Source organism: Hyperolius riggenbachi, chromosome 12 (assembly GCF_040937935.1).
Source record: "Hyperolius riggenbachi isolate aHypRig1 chromosome 12, aHypRig1.pri, whole genome shotgun sequence".
Taxonomy (NCBI): Eukaryota; Metazoa; Chordata; class Amphibia; order Anura; family Hyperoliidae; genus Hyperolius; species Hyperolius riggenbachi.
Genome location: NC_090657.1, coordinates 45,240,281 through 45,254,427, shown reverse-complemented (window position 1 = coordinate 45,254,427; position 14,147 = coordinate 45,240,281). Strand labels below are relative to the sequence as shown.

The 14,147-nt window shown below is 44.8% G+C and overlaps 1 protein-coding gene across 3 annotated transcripts in view; it reads right to left on the bottom strand.

The window, feature by feature from the left end:
• The window catches only part of LOC137541570 (corticotropin-releasing factor receptor 1), a 366,548-nt gene that overhangs the window by 182,411 nt on the left and 169,990 nt on the right, over nucleotides 1-14,147 (bottom strand). Inside the window, exon 1 of one of the 3 annotated variants that reach the window (XM_068262941.1) lies at nucleotides 311-365. The exons of the other annotated variants lie outside the window; for them this stretch is intronic. The gene's annotated coding sequence lies outside the window, so the exon portion shown is untranslated. Of the gene's footprint in view, nucleotides 1-310; nucleotides 366-14,147 lie in introns of those variants that run through there. 3 annotated transcript variants of the gene reach the window in all.

Below are 14,147 nucleotides of genomic sequence, written 5' to 3'. Positions count from 1 at the left end.
TACGTAGCGGCTTCTCCTCCGCCTCCTCTCCGCCCCAACACTGAGCATGTGTCTAACGCGGCTTAAGCTGCTAGAACGCTATAGTATGCTGCACGTTCTGAAGAACGTGCAGCGTTACATGTAATGCAACGTGGGCAGTGTGAACAGCCCCATTGACTTTGTATTGCTGTGAGTTGGGGAGCGTTACAGGCTGCACTAACGTGCGCCTGTAACATCCCACTGTGGAAGCAGCCTAAAAGAGGAACTAACCCAGGATTGAACTTCATCCCATTCAGTAGTTGATACCCCCTTTCCCATGAGAAAGCTTTACCTTTAATTGAATAGATCCTCAGGGGGGTCTGTGTGCCTGAAAATGTGGTGAAACCCCTCCCACAGAGTGATGTCATGGTCATAGCAGTTTCCTTTCTGTGAACCTTGTTGCATTGTGGGAAATAACAGCTGTTTCCTACTGCCAAGCAACCAGTATTTCCCTGTTTATATGAATATATATAATTAAAAAAAAAAAAAAAAAACTTTTAGCCTTTCACATTATTAGCGTGTGTGTGGTTATAGATATTGTCAGTTGGTGCCGTGTAGATTTTTCTACTTGTCTGCCAGTAGTAAAGATGAAGATGTGCAGGCTCATTGTAGATCAAACAGCATGAACAAAGTACATGGCTAATATCAATCATTTCTTGATCTCTCTTTTTTTTTTAACTTCTCACTTTGTAATGTATTGATTTATGCTTCTTCCCCTACTACTATTTTTCAGTAAAGTTCCTCTTTAACTACTTAACGACCACCCCACACCAATGGGCGTGGTCGCCGCGGCAGTCCCAGGACCGCCTAACGCCAATTGGCGTCAAGTCCTGGGGCTCTAATTTGCATGAGATCGCGCGAACGCTCTGCGCACATTTCATGCTCGGAGGGCGGAGCTCCGCCCCCTCTTCAGTCTCCGAGCGGCTATTACCACTCGGGAGATTGTTAGATGGCGTGATCGCCGTCTATTTACTTGTACAGTGCTGCGATCTGCAGCAGCGCTGTACTGGGGACAAGAGAGCGTTCGGCTCTCATAGACAGAAGCCTATGACAGCCGATCGCGTGATTGGCTGGCTGGGGGGAGGAAGGGGATTTCTTAGAAAAAAAAAAGCATTAGGTAAAAAAAAACAAACATTAAAAAACGTTACATAAATATTTATTAAAACATAAATAAAAACAAGGGGGGCGATTAGACCCCACCAACGGAGAGCTCTGTTGGTGGGGAGAAAAGGGGGTTTGGGGATCACTTGTGTGCTGAGTTGTACGGGCCTGCAGCTATGCCTTAAAGCTGCAGGGGCCCATTTAGTTAAAAATTGCTCTGGTCTTTAGGGGGGTTTTCCACTGCAGTCCTCAAGTGGTTAAAGTGTACCTGAGACGAAGGGGACTAAGAGTTTTATACATACCTGGGGCTTCCTCCAGCCCTCTCCGTGCAGACCGCTCCCTCCTAAATGCTCCAGTAGCAGCCCTGTTCTCTACAAGTCAGGGCCAGTCGGTGCAGCCAAGCACACTCCCCTGTCTTGCTCCCACGTCTGGTAGTGTTCTGCGCATGCGCAGTAGTTCTGTGAGCAATCTGCGCAGAGGGGGCTGGAGTACGTCCCAGGTATGTATAAAACCTTTAGTCCACTTTGTCTCAGGTTCACTTTAAACTACATACACAATTTAGATTTTTCTTGGCCTCCCAAAACTCGTTTGTGATGTTCTCAGCTGCAAATCCAGTGTGTGCATAGGCCTCCCTCAAGGCTCATACACACATCAGACTATAGTCTTCTGAAAAAGAAAGATCCCAGACCAATTTTACCCCATTCCATGTAGTATGAGAGCCATTCCTACACAGTCTATTCTATGGAGCTGAACTCCCCATCAGACAGAAATCTTTGCAAGATGCTGCACACAAAGATGCTGTACAGACACAAAAGATCAGTATCTGCAAAAGATCTGTTCCTGCAAAAGATCCATTCCTTGTTTAACAGACATTCATCTGCAGATCAGATCCACCAGGATGGATTTTCAGATCTGCAGATGATTGTCTGATCTGCAGATGAATGTCAGTTAAACAAGGTGTGTATGATGATCTGCAGATCTCATAGACTATGAATGCAATTTGCAGGAACGGATCTTTGGCAGGAACAGATCTTTTGCAGATACTGATCTTTTGTGTCTGTACAGCATCTGTGTGTGCAGCGTCTTGCAAAGATTTTTTTCTGATGGGGAGTTCAGCTCCATAGAATAGACTGTGTAGAGTATGGCTCTCATACTACATGAAGGGTGGTAAGATTGGTTTGTGATCTTTTATTTTCCAAAGACTATGGTCTGATGTGTGTATGTGGCCTTAGAATGGTTAGCCTCTCCTTGAGCAATTTGGTGTGTTGTTTTTTTTTTTTCTTTAAAGCTCCCACAGTGGGGTTCCCCTCTATTGCCCTTTCCTTCTCGCCTTATATAACAGTTTTTATTATTTAGTATTAATATAGTGCCGACATTTTCTGCATTGCTTGACAGAGTATATATAATCTTGTCATTAACTGTCCCTCAGAGGATCTCACAATCAAATCCCTACCATAGTCAGGTCCATTGAAGTCTAGGGACAATCTTTAGGGGGGAGGCCAATTGACTTATCTTAGATTTTGGGATGTGGGAGGAAAATGGAGTGGCCAGTGCAACCAGCTGAACCTCTTGTCTGCGCAGCAATAGATCCTGAACTAACACCCAAAACTATCATCAAATGGTTTCGGGCGACAATTATTTTAAAGAGGATAATTTAGGCTACTTTGAAAAGGACGATTTTTGGAAAACATCACCCAGTCTCTCTGTCTTCTATGACTGCCTTTTTAGGTTTTACATGTAGATCTGTAGGATTGTACAATGCAGTAACTATATTTATGTGGAAAAAGTGTTTCCATGACTCCAAGCTATATGTTAGAGTCCACTTGGCAAATTATTGATTTATTCCAAATGCTAAAATAAAAATAAGAAATCATGTTTCCATGGAAATCAGAGAAATGTTTTCATTTCTCTAACACATCTCAGCAACCTGATAGCACTCGGTTGCTAGTGCAACATTGGACAGTAGGTTTTTATTTTTTATACATGCAATAGTGTATTTACTTCTTAAAACAGGTTATAAAACAGTTTCCAAATGTGTATTTTTAAAACTTAAAGGAATACTATCAATGCCCAAGTGTTCTAAAATTACAACATACAAATAATGTCTAATTCGCTGTGTAAACATTTTTCTACTTTTCATGTTAAATATCAGAGGCAAAAGCTGTAATTTATTGAGGGTAGGATTTAGCTATATTGGGACAAATCAATTGCAGAAGGGGTGTCTGCTTCAATGCACAGCCAGAGTTGCATATCAGAATACAGAGTATTTTTCTCAGAAAGCAAAAACAGTATGAAAAGTTGTGACAAAAGCTGTGAGCTTTCTCTCTCTCTCTCTCTCTCTCACACACACAGAGTTACACACAGGGTTAACTGATCAAGTGAGGGGAATTTCCCCTCTCCTCATGGCTCATTCTGCCGTCAGTTTTGGCATCAGTAAAGTTTGAAAATATTTTGATAACCGTAAACAAAGAGGTTGCCAGTGAAATGTATATACCAGTACTTAGCATCACTTCTTAAACAATTCCTATCTTAATTGAAAAAAAATATGTAGATCGATAGTGTTCCTTTAACATCCCTTTTACAAGCCTGAACAGAGGAACAGGAGATGACCACTGTGTGCAGTGATACACAGCCCCGGGCAGCCCATGAGGTGGGTTCCCCAGGCGGCAGAAGTGGCGGGCAGCGCCCGGCTGGCCGTGGGGGGGGTAGCCAAGCTGGAGGGGGTAGCAGGAAGAAAGAGGGGCAGCGGGCACAGTGGTGGGAAGGAGGGGTCGGACCCTCCCCCCTCACCTGGGTCCCCCGTCCACTCTTTCACTCCAGCTATTATCGCAGTCAGTGTATAAATAGAAAACCGCCGGGGAAGCGATGACTCCCCTTCCGTGTTCCAGCGTGCGTTCCACCTCTCGTCACTTCCTGCAATGCCGCCCACTGTACTGTACAATGGTCGGCATTGCAGGAAGTGATGAGAGGTGGAACGCATGCTGGAACGTGGAAGGAGGTGAGTCATCACTTCCCCTCTGGCTGCCTTCTTATACACTGACTGCGGTAATAGCTGGAGGGTGAAAGAGGAAAGAGGGACCCAGGTGAGGGAGGGGGGTCCGACCCCCCCCCCCCCTCCCCACTGCTGTGCTCACTGTCCCCTTTCCTTCCTGCTACCCCCTCCATGCTACCTATACTGGAGCAAATATACTACCTATGGGGGGGCAGGCGGCATCTTCACAAGATTGCCTCAGGCGGCAAAAAATCTAGAACTGGCCCTGGCGATACAGACACTGAAACAAGGAGATAATGTGCAACAAGGTTTATTGCAAAGCAGTATTGTTTAAAACGTGCATCCAAAAATAGCAAAGGCAAACTAAATGCAACCATATGCATGGTACACTATGTGCAGAGAATCACCGATAAACCAAGTGTGCACATACACGACCAATATCCTGGCTGATCTAACTATTGACAAATCAATATACTGTACATGCGATATATACAGACACACACAAAGTACAGATCATAGGAAAATGCGGGGGGGGGGGGGGGGGTTACGGCTGCCCAGATGCCCAGAATCCCCCCTCAGACCAGGGCCGGTGTAGTGTTTAGGGACAGGCACAAGTTGAGACACCAGAATATCTGCAAACACCCTGCAGCTCACAGCTTTCTGCAACAGTTAACTATTGCTGTAGCAGTATATATACAGAGCATGGAGCAGCTCTGGGGGACTTAAAGGAAACCAGAGACCTTGTACATTAAAGATTTGTTACTTACTGGGGCTTCCTCTGCCAGATAAACACATCACAGTACCTCGCTGTCCTCCCGCGGTCTGTCATTCAGCTGCGATCAGCCCCGGTAACTGGCTCAGTCGCATCAGTTCGGGTCTACTGCGCATGCACGGAAGACCCAGACTGGACCCGACTGAGCCTCGGAAGCCCTGAGTAAGTATCAAATCTTTAAAGTACGAGGTCTCTGGTACACTTTGACAGAGACAGGTATGAGCACAGCAATATGCCCCTGCTGTGCAAATGCTTCACTTCCCCCTTCATTACCAATGTCGGCTATCAGCTGTCCTTATTATCTGTATCCAAACTACTCCTACCCGATCCCATTGTCGATCGGTAGCAGATCGGACATTTAGGAAATAATTGTTAGATCCTGTAAGTCGGACGTGAAATTGCATTATATGTACCCAGCATGATGTCCTACCATATTATTATACTGTATTGTGCGTGGCTGAAGGAGACCTTTCAGGAATTCCCCCTTGAAATTCCTGGGGTTGCCTCTGCAGATATATACAAACATACACAGTATCAAAAGAGCAGGCAGAAGCTGAATCAAAGAGAGTAATAGGATCGGCAGCAGGTAATCAAATAAGGCACAGTACAAATGGAACAAGCGAGAGGCAAGAGTCAAGACAAGCCAGTCATTTCAGTAACAAGTCAGTGGATACAAGTACAAGATCAGCATCAGGTTTACAGGAGTGTCCAGAATACTCTGGCCGGAAAGCAACAAAGTTCTGACAACTGTCTGAAGCAAAACAAGGCAGTTCTTACAGAAAACCTGTAACAAAACAAAACCCCTCTGGGGATACTTTCCTTGGGAGAGGGTAACTTCTGGATCCTAACAAGGCTTATCCCATCGTCCTCTGTCCCGGCACTCCAGCGCTGCCCCCCCTCTCCCCCCTGAACAGTGCCAAGGTAAATACTTACCGCAATTGTATCCGCTCTACTGCACAGGCGCAAAATGACTTGCGCCTGCACAGTAGAGCAGATACTATCAGGGTCAGCTATTTCCGCCTTAGCCTGAACAAAGAGCTGCTACTGTACCTGCCCAGGATTGCGGTAGGTAAATATTGCGCCACTTGTCAAGCTTGTCGAAGAGGTTTCACAGGAGCCAGCGCTGGATTCACCCAAGCTAAAGAGGACAGGGAAGCCTCATTGGGACCCTGAGGTTTCCCCCTCTCGAGGTAAGTATCCCCCAGACTCTCTTTAAATAGTCCATGCATGAACACAACAGGATGCAGCTGTATCTGCAGTCAGTGCTCCTGAAGCACCTGCAGGCCAGAACAGGAACTGCACGTCCTTTAACACAGTATTAACAGGCCACCTGCTGGTATATGGTGAGAGTCCAGGGTAGTCCAACTCAATACTAAACTTGAATTCATATCGTGATTCTCCACAATAGCTCTGCAACCAATGCATGTCAATGAAGTAATTTCCACTGAATAAGGTTGTGTCATTGCGGAGCGATAAGCTGTGCTACAGGGAAAAATATGGATTGCATGCTGCAGAGTTCTGCAGCATGCATCCGATTCCCCAGCGGTTTAGTGTACAGCTGCATCTGGACTTCTGCCTTGTCCCGGAAGACAACCACGGGGAGACGCAATGTGGATAGACGGATGCAGACATGCATCCAGCTAGTGGAAATGTGCCCAAAGATGTACCCACAGGGCCTGATCACTGCTCTTTGTTCCTGTCTGTACCGTCTACAAGTTCTCTTACCACGGACTAGTTTGGATTTCTCTTAACAGCTGTAGCTATTCTCTAGGTTTAGTTAAAATGCATCTCTGGTGTACATGAAAAACACAGACGTATGTTATTGCTTAAAAGTTAGAATGCCCTAACACATTGGAGTCAATTCACAAAACTTCTTGTAAATCACTTGTTTTTCTCCTAATTAATGAAAAAATAACTTTTCAGCACATTTACATGCAAAATATTCATTAAAAGTAAGTTGTTCCTGAGTAGCGTACACAACTACTGCGCAGGTGCAGTATGCGCCAGATAACGTGTACGCGCGAGCACAAGTGCAGGCAGTGACGTAGCTATGGAGCTATATGCCCCAGTGCGAGTTTGACTTGGGGCCCCCCAAGCACTCTATACATAACAATTGATACGGCGCAACAAAACCTGCTAATGGCAACTGCAGTGTCAGAGGTGCAAGAAGGGGATAGGGAACAGTTTGTTAAGGATTACCACTAATCAAAGCATCTATAGAAGTCATTATTTCCACCACAGTACCAATAAACATCTTATACTTTGGTTTAGGAAGGGCCCTTCTGCCCCAAGGGCCCCGATGTGGCCGCAACCTCTGCAACCCCTATTGCTATGCCACTGGGTGAAGGCACAGAAAAGACGACCCGCCGGGGGTTTGCTGATCATTACAGGCAACCAGTGGAACACTGAGGAGGACCGGGGAAGTCCTTTAATGTAGCTTTCAATCATACTTTCAATCAACAAGATTGTAATATGCAGTCGGAAGATTTTTGTACCGACTCCACAGCCCTGCCACACCTCCCATATCCTCACATCAACAGGATCTAATAACTTGATCACCCCCAGAGTCCACCTCAAACTCTTTGGAGCCAGTGCCTTCTGTCATGCTGCCCCTACCCTTTGGAACTCCTTAGCACACCAAAATCAAGACAGCTTTCAACCCTGGAAGAATTTAAATCAAAACTGAAAAGCTACCCATTTAGTCTTGCACTTATGATCACATTACTTTTTACCATTTAACATATTCCAAAATCGTAACTTTGCATTGATCTGAGACAAGTCTATGTGCTTTGAGTCCTATGGGAGAAAAGAGCTCTACAAATGTTTTTGTTGTTATTAAATATGCAGCAGGAAGTAATCAGTCATAGTATATTCACTATAACAGATGTGTTGTTCTTCAGTACATTTATAGGCAATACCTATAAATTAGGACACTTACACTATTAGGATTAACACTGTGGGTTTTTCTGTGAAGCAGAAAATCATTAGAAATGACAGCCATGTTAACTAATAGACTCATTCACATTTAATGTAATTTTTACATTTTAAAATAAAATCACTTACCGATTATCTTGCTGTTACAGTGCAAGATCTTTAGTGTCATTTTAAAAGTAAAGCCCAACTATAAACTATACAGAACGTCATAGGAGAACACTATAGATGGTGAATGCAAATTGCAGTTACATTTGTCTCAGGGGTTTAGGGTCAGGGGAAGGTGGGGAGGAGGTAAGTTTAGAAAGGTTATGGTTAGGTGCCCATGGGGTGGTCATGTTAATTGGAGGTTTAAAGCTAGGCACCATCAAGGGGGTTATGGGTAGCATCTCCATGGGGGAGGATAAGGTTAGGCACTCCCTGGGGGGGGGGGGGGGGGGCTGATTGGGGGGATTCTGTGTGAGAGTAGTGAGGGGTTAGGCCAGGGGTCAGGCCCGGATTTACATTTCAGGAGCATATAGGCACAGATGTCCTAGCACGCTAGACTTTGTCCTACATGAACTACAAACCCCCGTCAAAACGCACCACAAATGTGCTGGCTGGTCCAGCTGTCACCTCTCCCTTACTTCCCGTGCCCATCATGGGTGTCCCTTAGGGATGCTCATTCGGATTCCGCGGAAATGCAATTTCCGAAATTCCGATCGGAAATTGCATTTCCGCATCGGAATGCGGAAATCGGTAATGCAAGTGCCGTATCGCGAAAATTTCCGCCGGAAATCGCGGAAATTCCACCCGACTTTAACATGGATTTTCTCAAAAACTATAATGTCTTTTTGAAAACGTTTATTTGCATCTTGTTCACAAGATTAAACCCTGAAAATTTGGTGTTTCTAGGACTTAAGGGGGCTTTGCTATTAACTGCTAAAGTCGGCGGATTTTTACTGTAATGTAAAATGCAGAAAATCTGCATCTGCCTATTTTCTGCATTTTACATTACAGTAAAAATCCGCCGACTTTAGCAGTTAATAGCAAAGCCACCGTAAGTCCTAGAAACACAATTTTCAGGGTTTATTAAACAGAATCTTCTGAACAAGATACAAAAAAAGTTTTCAAAAAGACCTTCTAGTTTTTGAGAAAATCGATGTTAAAGTCAGGCGGAATTTCCGCGATTTCCGGCGGAAATTCCGCATCGGAATGCGGAAATTGGTAGCGGAAGGCGGAATCGGTAATCAGTACTTGACGGAATGCGGATTTACCGCGGAATCGGAAATTGGCATTCCGACCATCCATAGTGTCCCTTAGCATTAGGTTGTTAGAGGTACCCTCGGTATTAAGAAGCTAGTAGTGCCCCCGACTGTAGAGAGATCTTTTCAGTGGAATGTGGAGAGCTGGGTGAGTGACCTCTCATTTACACTGTGCTCAGGACTCTGCATTGGAAAGTAGGGAGGGAGGCACTAGGGGAGTGGAGTGAGCCGACTTTCCAAAATCAGGCGCCTGTAGGCACATGCCTACAGTGCCTTATGGTAAATCCGGCTCTGCCAGGGGTAGGGAACCTATGGCTCGGGAGCCAGATGTGGCTCTTTTGATGGCTACATCTGGCTCACAGACAAATCAGTAGAGGTTGATTCAATAAGCTACACGGCTCAAGCAGCGCAGCTTAGTGTGACAGCACAAGTAACATTTTCAAAGTAGGCACGCTACTGCTGTAGCGTGTACTAGTAGTTTACGTGCACTCCCCCCCCCCCCCCCGAAACTAACGGCCGCTCCAATTTTACTTGTATTTAGTTTGAAATATTGTATGGCTCTCAGGGAATTGCATTTTAAAATATGTGGCATTCATGGCTCTCTTAGCCACAAAGGTTCCTGACCCCTGAGACAGGCCATAGTGAAATATCGGCAAATATTACAGATATGTCACTACAGTATATGAATTAAGTAGTAGAATATTGGTAAATGTAATGATATTCTACTAGCACTATTTCCTGCAGGCAGGGACGGGCTGAGGCAGAGGCGAGAGAGGCTCCAGCCTCAGGGCGCTGTGTAGGAAGGGGCGCACTCGGTTCAGCTATCATTTCTATATTGTGTTTGAAGCAGAAAGAAATAAGAGAAGTGGATACATGACAGTGACTGCAAGCCAGATAACTAGAGATTAAGGTGTTGGGGGTCTGGGGCGCCTTTTAGTGTAATAGTCAGTGTGTGACGGCTGGGGTGGGAGGGATGGAGGGGCGCAGTTTGGTCTCTCAGCCTTGGGTGCTGGTGGACCTTGTCCCGGCTCTGATTGCAGGGTGCAGGAAATAGCGGTAATAGAACACAGTAGAAATGATTCAACTAATTTTTTTTTTCCCGTTTACGCTGCGCCCAAATTAGCGTGTGGCACTTTGAAATGTACGTGGCTGGTCAGCTGTTCTGACTTTACTGGCTGGAAGTTTATTGCTGACATGAATCAGACACCACCAGAGCCAAAGTATTAGTATGGCTGCCTGTGCATTGGTACCTGTGAAGGCCGGTTCACACTAGGTTCGCAAATTTGTAGTGTTCATTTTCGGTGACTTTTTGGCAATTTTATTTTGTGATTCTCGTTCAGAGTTAATGCTGCATGCAGCGCATTTGCAATTTATATAAATCACAAAGGCTCCAGTAAGAATAGTCCCATCACTTGCTGATCGCCACTGAAATGCTGCTGAAAATCACTCCAGTGTGAACCAGCCCTTAAAGGGAACCTTAACTGGATAAAAAAAAAGGTTTAACTTACATGGGGCTTCTACCAGCCCCCTGCAGCTGCCCTGTGCCTGCACTGTCACGGAACGGTCCTCCGGCCCCCCACAGCGGCTCAGTTTCAATTTCGGTGATTGGGCCAGTGAATGGCCACTGCGTCTGTGCGGCCCTGGCCACGCATGTCCTCGATCAAGCTCCTGTCGCTGGATGCGTCCTGCGGATGGGATGTGCAGTATAGGTAAATCTCATACTGCACATGGGCAGGACACTCCTGTCAGCAGGAGCGTGATCGAGGACATGCGCAGCTAGGGCCGCACTGACCCAGTCATCAAAATCAAAACTGAGCTGCTGCTGGGAGGATTCTTTTTTTTTTTTTTTGTTCAGTTAAGGTACCCTTTAAAGAGGAACTGTAGTGAAAATAACATAGTGAATAAAAGGTCTTGTTATTTACAATATTCATTGATAGATTATTTAGTCAGTATTTGCCCATTAAAGACTTTTACCTTTCCCTAATTTACATCCTGAAATTTATCACTGGTGGCCACATCTTTAGTCTTGCCAGGTGATCTGTACGGAATGTTCGTTACTGAGAGTTCTATGCACAGAAAGAGATACTGCTTGCTTGGCAGTTGGGAAAAGCCGTAATTTCCCACAATGCACTGAGGTTCACAGACAGCAAACTGTCAGGACCATGGTCATGACATCACACTGTGGGAGGGGTTTCACTACAATATCAGCCATACAGACACCCCTGATGATCTAAAGTTCCACTTTAAAAGGGATTCTAGGTAAATAATTTGTTACTCTTCAATAAAAAAAAAACAAAAAAAAAAAACACAAAACCAAGAATATGTTAAAAAGTGAACTACTTCTGCAAAGACCGTCTATGCCAAAAATTGTAGATGGCCACTGATGGGCTGTATCACCTACCGATGGTTTGCATCTCTTCCTGTGGTAACGTCTCAGTAAAGGTGGCCACACACCATACAATTTTTTAAATATCTGTTCAATTCATTTTTCTGACTGATTGTAAAATTTCAAAAATATGACCAATGTACCACACACATACCAATTTTTCCGCAATTATAAAAAAAAATGATTGGAAACGCTGAGAAAATTGCTAGGGTGTGTATATTAATAAATTGACAATCTAACACACACCATACAATCTTTAGAAAAAATAAAGAAACATTTCCAGAATTCCGGATCAAAAAAAAAAAAAGGGTAAATCTGATCTGATTTTTCAGTCAAATAAAAAAAGGCTTTCGATCTTTTCTGGAGATCCGATCATATTTATCGAATTGCCGTAAAATCGAATCGTTTTATTGTATCGTGTGTGGCCACCTTAACGTAGATCTTAGCAAAATCCATATAAAAGTGCAGCAGTAAAATGTGGGAACATTTGCATAAAAAAAGATCATGGCTTTGCAGATGATCAAATGCTGTAGTAACTGTGCATAGGTAGTGAGGCCGATGAAGCTCGGCATCCGCCCTGCGAAACGGTCGTTAGGCTGTGCACCAAATGGCACCCACCAGCTCCCTCCCCTCCACCCAGGTACAGCAGTACTACCTATCAGTGGTGCTCAGCAGAGCTCGAATATTCGAGTAGCTCGAATATTCGAGCTCTTTTTCAGCTATTCGAGCTCGGTATTCGAGCTCCGAATAGCTGGAGCTATTAGAATGGGCTATTCGAGTGAACTCGAATAGCCCATTCACTATTCGCGCTATTCGAGCTAACAGCGCTATTCGAGCTCGAATACCGAGCTCGAATAGCGTCATAGCCCAGATTGATGTCCTTAGAGCCAATCAGAGGGCTCCCAGGCCCTCTGACGGCGGCCAATCACTGAGGGGGACCCTGGCCAGCCCCTACCCTATAAATAGCGGCCGCCATGTTCCGTTTCTCCGTCCTTGCCCGACTTTGCACAGAGAGAGATTTGCTCCTTTGTGCGTTGGCTTAGCAAGAGCTTTATTGTGGTCATTTACCTAGCGTTTTTGCTCACATACACCTCCTATATACACCTATATTGTTGTTAGTTAGATAGACATTGTATTTTAGTTAGTAGCCATTGTGTTACATAGAGAGAGGCTCAGACAGCTGTTGCAGGCTTACAGCTTTAGGCCTCAGGGCCTTGCCTGTGTGGGCAGCTGTTCTCTCCTGTCCTCTGTTTATTTCTCATCTATGCCAGTATTTCTGCTGTCCTTTAGTACTGATTGATTGTATTTTGTATTGTAGTTATATACTGTAACTGTACTAGGACACTCACTCAGTCACTGTTCATAGGCTACTAGCTCCTGCGTGTGCGTGCACTCACTGTCTGTGTACTGTACACACACTCTATTTCCTTCTGAATAGTTATATACTGTAACTGTACTAGGACACTCACTCACTGACACTGTTCATAGGCTACTAGCTCTTGCGTGTGCGTGCACTCACTGTCTGTGTACTGTAGTGTACACACACTCTATTTCCTTCTGAATAGTTATATACTGTAACTGTACTAGGACACTCACTCACTGACACTGTTCATAGGCTACTAGCTCCTGCGTGTGCGTGCACTCACTGTCTGTGTACTGTAGTGTACACACACTCTATTTCCTTCTGAATAGTTATATACTGTAACTGTACTAGGACACTCACTCACTGACACTGTTCATAGGCTACTAGCTCCTGCGTGTGCGTGCACTCACTGTCTGTGTACTGTAGTGTACACACACTCTATTTCCTTCTGAATAGTTATATACTGTAACTGTACTAGGACACTCACTCACTGACACTGTTCATAGGCTACTAGCTCCTGCGTGTGCGTGCACTCACTGTCTGTGTACTGTAGTGTACACACACTCTATTTCCTTCTGAATAGTTATATACTGTAACTGTACTAGGACACTCACTGTCACTGTTCATAGGCTACTAGCTCCTGCGTGTGCGTGCACTCACTGTCTGTGTACTGTACACACACTCTATTTCCTTCTGAATAGTTATATACTGTAACTGTACTAGGACACTCACTGACTGTCACTGTTCATAGGCTAGCTCCTGCGTGTGCGTGCACTCACTGTCTGTGTACTGTAGTGTACACACACTCTATTTCCTTCTGAATAGTTATATACTGTAACTGTACTAGGACACTCACTCACTGACACTGTTCATAGGCTACTAGCTCCTGTGTGTGCGTGCACTCACTGTCTGTGTACTGTAGTGTACACACACTCTATTTCCTTCTGAATAGTTATATACTGTAACTGTACTAGGACACTCACTCAGTCACTGTTCATAGGCTACTAGCTCCTGCGTGTGCGTGCACTCACTGTCTGTGTACTGTACACACACTCTATTTCCTTCTGAATAGTTATATACTGTAACTGTACTAGGACACTCACTGTCACTGTTCATAGGCTACTAGCTCCTGCGTGTGCGTGCACTCACTGTCTGTGTAGTGTACACAAACTCTATTTCCTTCTGAATAGTTATATACTGTAACTGTACTAGGACACTCACTCAGTCACTGTTCATAGGCTACTAGCTCCTGCGTGTGCGTGCACTCACTGTCTGTGTACTGTACACACACTCTATTTCCTTCTGAATAGTTATATACTGTAACTGTACTAGGACACTCA